Source organism: Mirounga leonina, unplaced genomic scaffold, assembly GCF_011800145.1.
Source record: "Mirounga leonina isolate KUSES-001 unplaced genomic scaffold, KU_Mleo_1.0 Mir_174, whole genome shotgun sequence".
In the NCBI taxonomy this organism is placed as follows: Eukaryota; Metazoa; Chordata; class Mammalia; order Carnivora; family Phocidae; genus Mirounga; species Mirounga leonina.
The window spans coordinates 49,511,699-49,520,084 of record NW_023270451.1 but is presented as its reverse complement, the minus strand read 5'-3'; positions in this window follow the sequence as shown (position 1 = coordinate 49,520,084).

Here is an 8,386-nt window from a genome sequence, read left to right as displayed (position 1 = left end):
GAAATTGAAAAGGAACCAAGAACACAGAAAAAAATGATAGGTTTAGGGTTGAAAAATTAGACTAAAAGAGAGGATGGAGAAAAAGCTTATCATAAATGCATGAAATGCAAATGTAATGGCATCAAGAAATAAAAATTGAGGTCAAGTTTCTAAATTATGATTAGACCCAAGGTGTAGATCTGTGATTCCAGGGAGATTTAGCCTTAAGGATCCCTTATTCAGAGGCTAACACTGCATCTCTGGGGTTTATTTCTGTCTTCTATTCACGAGTCCTTACCAGAACACAATGAAATTTTTTCAGAGGCAGAAGTTACCTTTCCAAAAGAGGTAGCTTTCTACCTTTCCAAAAGAAGATACTAAGTTCCTGTCTAGTGGTAACTTTCTTTGTTTTTACTGGTATTATTTTATTATAGGACTCTGAAAATGACAGCTATGAAAATAGCTAATATGTCACAAATGAAGAATTTTTGGTTCTGATTAAAAAATTGGAATAGGAAATGATGAAATGTTAAGGAAAAAAAGAAAAAAAAAGCTTTTCCCTTCCTTTCCTTGGCAAATCAAATGCCTAGTTATCAAAGAACACAAGAAAATACTGCATACACGAGCAGAACTGTTTCTAAATAAAATGTTGAGACTGTAAATGCTGCATCAGTTCCTAATTAAGCATTCTGTGAATAAAGCCTTACTCTTCATCTTCGGTTTTATTGGAAACTTCCACGGGCAGAGATACTGAATGGAGTGAGACAGTAGGGCCACCCAGTGGCTAATGTGGTTAACCGCAGCAATGGTGCATTTCATGGTTCATTGTGTTTCCTGTTCTACAAATGAGTATATTTCCTCATGAAAATACCACACTAAGTACCTCTAAGAAGAAATTTAATAATGTGATAGTAAATATGAAGTCCGTAACTTGAATATAACTCTCAAATTAGGTCTTCATCTAAAATTCTGAAGAATTTGTGAGCAAGCAAACTTTTAAAATAAAAATACCATTCAATCCTGCTTACTTTCTAAAAAAAAGTGGTTTTTTAAACCACTGAAGTAGGTTCCTTTTTTAGTACCAGTTTTGATTTTAGAAAATGTTCCTTATGGAGATTAAAACTTAAAACATGAAATTAACTTAAAGCCTCATGTCTGATTCCATCCAGATTGTCAAGAAACAAAATACATTAGTATTTTAAAATATAAGCGTTTATTTTTTTAAGATTTTATTTATCTATTTGGCAGAGAGAGAGAGTGCACACAGGCAGGGGGAGCGGCAGGCAGAGAGGGAGGGAGAAGCAGGCTCCCCGCGGACCAGGGAGCCGAACGTGTGCCTCGATCCCAGGACTCTGGGATCACGACCCCAGCTGAAGGCAGATGCTTAACCAACTGAGCCATCTAGGCACCCCAAAATATAAGGGTTTATGAAAAGAACTGGTTGTCCCTGTAAAATGTATATTTTATTTAAAAATAAGAAAGGCCAAAACTGAGAATAATGCCAACAAGGCTTGCTGCTGAATGAAGGGATAAGTGAGCTTTTACAAGTTAAAAATTACTTTTTTCTTATCAAAATAGTAAAACAAATTTATTTAGAAAAATTAGAAAACATGGATAGGCAGAAAGAAGTATGGACAGTAGAAAACATGTATAGAAAACATGGATATGCAGAATTCACCACAATTCCACTATTGATATTTTGGTTAACGTATTTCCAGAAATTGTTTGTCATACATGGATTATATAATTGTCAAGTGAAAAGGGATTTTGCCAAACATAATCTTTGCAGTTTGTTTTTCACCTTATGCCATGAACCACTTCTATCTCAGTACATATTTATCTGTACGTAATTTTAAAAAAGCTGTATAGTATTGCAGTATATGGTTATGCTATGCTTTATTTAACCAAACCCTCAGTACTGGATTTTTAGTTTTCATTTTTTGCTATTTTAAACAATGGTCTAGAATATTCCTACATCCCTTTTAAACTATGGAAGCATTATTTAAAGTGAATAGCCAAATAGGTATATTTTGTGACAATTTTAAAAAAATTTTATTTATTTTTAAAAATATTTTATTTATTTATTTGAGAGAGAGAGAATGAGAGAGAGAGAGCACATGAGAGGGGGGAGGATCAGAAGGAGAAGCAGGCTCCCTGCCGAGCAGGGAGCCCGATGCGGGACTCGATCCAGGGACTCCAGGATCATGACCCGAGCCGAAGGCAGTCGCTTAACCAACTGAGCCACCCAGGCACCCCTGGACAATTTTTAAATTGTGAAATATAACATAGAGAAAAAATACAATCGACTTACATACTTTAACCAATAGTTATAAAGTAAACAAGTGTATCTACCACCCAAGTCAAGAAATTGAATATTACTGGCCCTCAGAATACATCCCTACCCCTTCCTGATTACAGTCCTCTTTTAAAATTTTGATATGCATTACCAAATTGTGCCCCCAGAAATGTGGAATTCATTTACACTCCTGCAAGCAGTACATCAGGTGTCCACCTGAGAGAACAGTCATGAAGTAACTGCAATCTGTGGTCTATGAACCCAACAGTAAAAACTCAGATGGAATTATATCACATGTCACATCGGCAATGCTTATATTGTATGCTTGATTCCTGTACAGTATTTGCAAATATAACTCAGGTTTGAATTTCAGCTCACTTCTACTGTGATATTTCATACACACATCTTGGGCCTTTACTGACCTCTGAGGGAAGCCCCACCCACCCAAGTAGGAGTCTAATACAAGTGCAACACAGTTTGGGTACAAGAATGGGCTGTAGTTCAAAACATTTTCTCAGTTTCGTGTCCTTTCCCTTGGGTTGATCACTCCTCAGTGTCAGACTGATACAGCACTGGACTTTGAAGTGGTTTTAAGATGAAAAGGGCCCATGAGAGGAAGACAGCCTACTTTTATTGGTATGGGGCCTGGATCTCCAAACCATATGTGTGAATGTATATAGATATATAGTGTGTATGTATGTGTGTGTGTGTGTGTGTGTGTTTGTATGTACATACCTCATACACTTAGAATTCACTACCCTTTGTCAACCTGTATATATCAACTGAATAGGAAGTTAATCTTTTCCTATAGAAAAAAACAGTCTGATACCTGTTTGGGTCGGCTTTGGTAATTAAAGTATAATAATAAATAATGCCATGAAATAAATGAGTGAAATCTGTAGCTCCAAGATTTTTATGAAAATATATTTTAAGCATATGGTAATGACAAAAGTCTATTGAAATTAACACATTTTCAATTTCTGTTTCTGAATCTGGTAGATTAACAAGTTGCTTCCAAGAGAAATAAAAATGGGTATAATTAATTATGTGACGTCTTGGTATAGGCTTCTTTTGTGATTACCCTGTGATAATGATAAGTGAATGACTCTAGCAACTGAGTAGCTAAAAATGACATAACAGTTTTATTTGAAAATAAAACTATAAAATGCTAGGAATAATATCTTTTTGTAACTATTTAAACTCATGATGAAAAACTTTAGATGTCAACTTAAAAATGCATGAGGGGTGGGCGCCTGGGTGGCTCAGTCGGTTAAGCGACTGCCTTTGGCTCAGGTCATGATCCCGGGGTCCTGGGATGGAGTCCCGCGTCGGGCTCCCTGCTCTGCAGGGAGCCTGCTTCTCCCTCTCCCACTCCCCCTGCTTGTGTTCCCTCTCTCGCTGTGTCTCTCTGTCAAATAAATAATAAAAATAAAATCTTAAAAAAAAAAAATGCATGAGGGGTTTCACAGTTTAAAAAAATTATTTTGGAGCTGTAAGAACAAAAATTTTTGAAGATTACTATTTTAGGCCCTAAGACCCACCTGTAGCCAAGTGAAAAGGAGGTTTCTTTATAATTTGGCCTTTTGGGTCAGAAGATGATGCCCTCTTTCTTCTCCTTCTTTCTCTTTCCTTCCTCTTTTCCTTTCCTCTCCTTCCCCTCTTTCTTCTTCCTGTCTTTCTCCTCCTCCCCCTCCTCCTCCCCCCTCTTTCTTCTTCCTCCCCCTCCTCCTCCTCCTTCTTCATCATCAACATCAAGCAATTCTCATTTATTGAGGTCTTACTATGTGCCAGGCACTGAACTAAGCAGTCTGCATGCCTTAGCTCTTTTAATCCTCACAGCACCCATGAGGTAGAAATTATTATCCCTGTTTTATATTCAAAAGTACTAACACCCCCAGAGGTTAACTCACTTGCCCAAGATCATATAGATAAGTGACAGAGCCACATTTGAGCACAGGTTGGTCTGACTCCAGAGCCTAAGCCCTTAACTACTTCTACTTTGTTGCACAATAGTGTCATGGGAATAGAGGGCATGTATTGGCTAGCCTTTCCTTCTACATGTGTATTTTCTCTGGGGACTAGCTGAATGGACAGAATTCAAGGGTGAGATCCTGGGTCCCAGGCAGCTCTTACATCCTTTTCACCAAAGATATGACTTGTTATCTAAATGGGGAAAAAGGGGGCACCTGGGTGGCTCAGTAGGTTAAGCATCTGCCTTCAGTTCAGGTCATGATCCCAGGGTCCTGGGATCGAGCCCCGCATTAGGCTCCCTGCTCAGCGGGGAGTTTGCTTCTCCCTCTGCACCCCCTCCCCCGGCTCGTGCTTACTTTCTCTCTCTCTTTCAAATAAAATATTTAAAAAAATAAAGGGGGAAAAATGAATTCCTAGTATAAGGGGAGTATCTAAAGGTGCTCAGATGTCCCTCCTCTCCTGAAAATTCTGCCTTTCTTACTCCTTTCTGATTGTCCTCAATTAAAAACAAACCAACTTTTGGGGCACCTGGGTGGCTCAATCGTTAAGCGTCTGCCTTCAGCTCAGGTCATGATCCCAGGATCCTGGGATCGAGCCCCACATTGGGCTCCCTGCTCCGCGGGAAGCTGCTTCTCCCTCTCCCACTCCCCCTGTTTGTGTTCCCTCTCTCGCTGTGTCTCTCTCTGTCAAATAAATAAATAAAATCTTAAAAAAAAATTAAAAACAAACCAACTTTAAAGAAGATAGGAATTTGAATCCTGGGTCTTAATTTTATTTTTCAGTTTGTTTTCAACTCTGCTAACTGAAAGTAGATTTTGACAGGAAACAGGTTAGAAAGAACATTAGGTCACTGGACAGTGGAGGGTAGGTCTGAGAGAAAGGAGAAAGAAGGATGCAGTAAAGGGGAGATAAGAGAGAAAGTAAAAATTCTTACTTCACAATCTTAAATAGGGTCAAATTTACATTTACATTTATAAATTTAAAGAAGTTTAAATACAATATAAGTCATACATATGATGGATATGTTGTTTTTCTCTACCAATAGCCCCTCTGAGAAAATCACTTCTCCAAATCCATGGCTCCTAGGAGGGCTGTCAGTCACGGTGCCTTGTTCCCACCCCTCCGTCAACATGAGACCAAGATGGACCAATAAGAGTACTACATCTTCATGAATATAATGATTGGTCCAGGGTAGGCATCAGAGCCAAGCAAAGATAATCAGAATCTTTAATGAGATCTGATATATGGAAGTCATAAGTCTTAAAGACGTAGGCCATCTTTTCTACTGTGAGAATGCCCACTAAAGAATGATACCAATATATCATTGGGTAAGCAAAGAATGGGAAAGAGAACTGAATCCACCATGCCTTTTTGATAGTTAGCTAGTATCACTTGCAACAAAATAGACAAAACGGCATATTTTCAGAGAATTTCAAAATGTTGATGACCACACATTTTATACTACAGCTGAATTAAAGCAAGTTAAAAATAAAATAATGCCAAATTCTTACTTTCATTTCAAGCTTTACTTCAATTGATTTAAAAATATAATGGTCAATGAATATCAAGAGTGACAAAATGCTCAGCTCCTTTGACTTAGTAATCATTCTCCTAGCAGTATGTTTCAAGAATAAGGGCTAAGCATACCAACATATTTATAGGAGTATTATTTTTACTAATGAAAAATTGTGAACTCACCTATCACTTGAGAAACAACTAAATAAAATTATGGCATGTTAATACAGCATTATATTTTGAAACTCCAGCACTGATAATACGATTTTGTAAAATAAAAAAGTAATCAAATAGAAATAAAAAGAACTTACAAAAACAGCTTTAAGTGAAAAAAGTCATTTCTAAAATAGTGTATGTATACTATTATTACAACCTTATAAAACTATACATATACATGGATTCATTATAAATATGCATACATACATAATGAAAATTGGAGCATAAAAGATAATGATAGTTGCTAACAGTGAGATTATAAAAATCAGACTAAAATTTCTTATAAAGTTAAAAAATAAGTTTTTAATAAAAAAATCATAGCTGATGTTTTTTTCTATGATATTTCTATAAAATAGCAATCTAAAAATGGTTTCTGTTAATAATAAGTCAAAATGAAACCATGTACCCAAATGGAGGCTTCTAAAGGAATTTTGAAAAAAACTGGAGAACCAATATATAACTGGTGGGGAGCAAAGATCATGTCTCACATGAATCTGAGACAAAGTACCAAACTATGCAGAACACTCTCTTCCTTCTTTAAGTTTATTTATTTTCATTAATTCCTTGGCATCCTCACAAATGTGGGTGGTTTTTAGGGAGTGCCTCAAACTTTTCCCTTCCTGAAGCGTTACTCTATAAGCTGTACTTTGGGGTAAGAGTGAATAGAAGATTGTTGTGTTAACCAAGGAATGGCTTTCATAGACACAAAATAAAAAGGCTACAAGCATATAATAACTATAGGAGATTCCAGTTACATGTAAAATAACAAATAACAAATTAAAATATTGAGTTTGGCAAGGGAGTTATCAGAAAAATGCCTGTGGTCTGGTCAATCATTAAATGACAGAATGAAGTGTATAAGAGGTAAGAATTAGGTATAATGCTGAAATTCCTGTGGTTGTTCTCTCTGTTTTTCTGGGTAGATAACAAACAAGTTTACAGTTAATCAAGGATGCTGCTTTTAGCTACCTCAGATTCTCAGCAGATGTATGAAGAGTCACGTCCCCGCATTACTTCTGAACTTTGTCTCTGTGACAATTCTGTAGTCTTTTTGCTAATCTCATGGTATAGCTCCTTACTGACCCAGATATCTATCCTGTAGTTCTACCAGACACTCTACTGTCTGTAATCAGACACATGAAAGAGCATATGGATAGTTACACAAAAATCCTACAGAATCAGAAGCTAGAAGTGCTATTAAATAGGAACAAATAGGAAGTGCCATAAAATTAATGGACTTTTTTTATCAACGGCTCTATCAATTATTAACTGCGTGACTTTGGGCAAATTACTTAGCTTCTCTACAGCTCTTCTCCCTTCTCTGTAAAATGAGTTTTATCATTTAGTTGATAATATTTATTGTTGTTATGCAATAGGAATTGTGCTGGGCAACAGTGATAAAAAATGGTTACAGCATAATATCTAGCCTCAGGGAGCTCACAGTCAAGGGAAAGCACACACTTATCAAGAGATAATTGTCACATGGTAAATGTGATAGATTTCACATGGAAGCACAAAAAAAGCATCTAAGAACAGGGCAAGTTTGAAAATGGGGGCTCAGCGTTTATCTTGAGGGGATTCAAAGAGATCACTGTACAAAAGCACCTAGCACACTCCACATTTGTAATAAACACTCTACCAAAGGTAAGTTGCCTTATTTTCATTCTTAAGTGATTTTAGTTACAAAGTCTTGCAACAGAACTGAGCATTTTGCACTGGGCAACATCAAAGTTGTGAAACATAAATCCCATCAGGGAGATAAAATCCTGCATTCTTTAAGAATGAGTGTTACATAGACTATACTCAAGAAGCTGTCCTATACTCTGTAAAGCCTGGAATTTAACAAATTTTCTTAAAGTTAGCTTGCTGTTTCAAAGACTCCACCTAGTTGACAAACCATAGGGAGTCATGAAGAGAAATGCACAAAGAAACTAAGAAGGGTAAAAAATATGAATTCAGCCAAGATTTTTCTCAAGAACTATGGCCTTTCCCCTGACCACTTTTTTTTTTTAAGATTTATTTTAGAGAGAAAGTGTGCGTGCGAGCCGGGGGAGGGGCAGAGGGAGACAAGCAGACTCCCTGATGAGCCTGAAATCAGGACCTGAGCTGAAATCAAGAGTCGGATGCTAAACTGACTGAGCCACCCAAGCACCCCACCCCTGACCACTTTTATAACCATTTAAAAACTGTTATACATGTTTTTGGAACTACTTTTCAAGATAAGTACAAAATCTTTGGAGTGTGAAAATGCATAGAATGAATGAATGAATGAGTGAATGAAATGGGTTTCTAGTGTATAGTGTTTGAAATACTTGACTTAGCTGCCATACCCTCTTTCCCTTAGTCAGTCAAACCAATCAATTATTCTGCTGATCCTAGATCTGGCCTCAGAATCTTAACACAATTAAC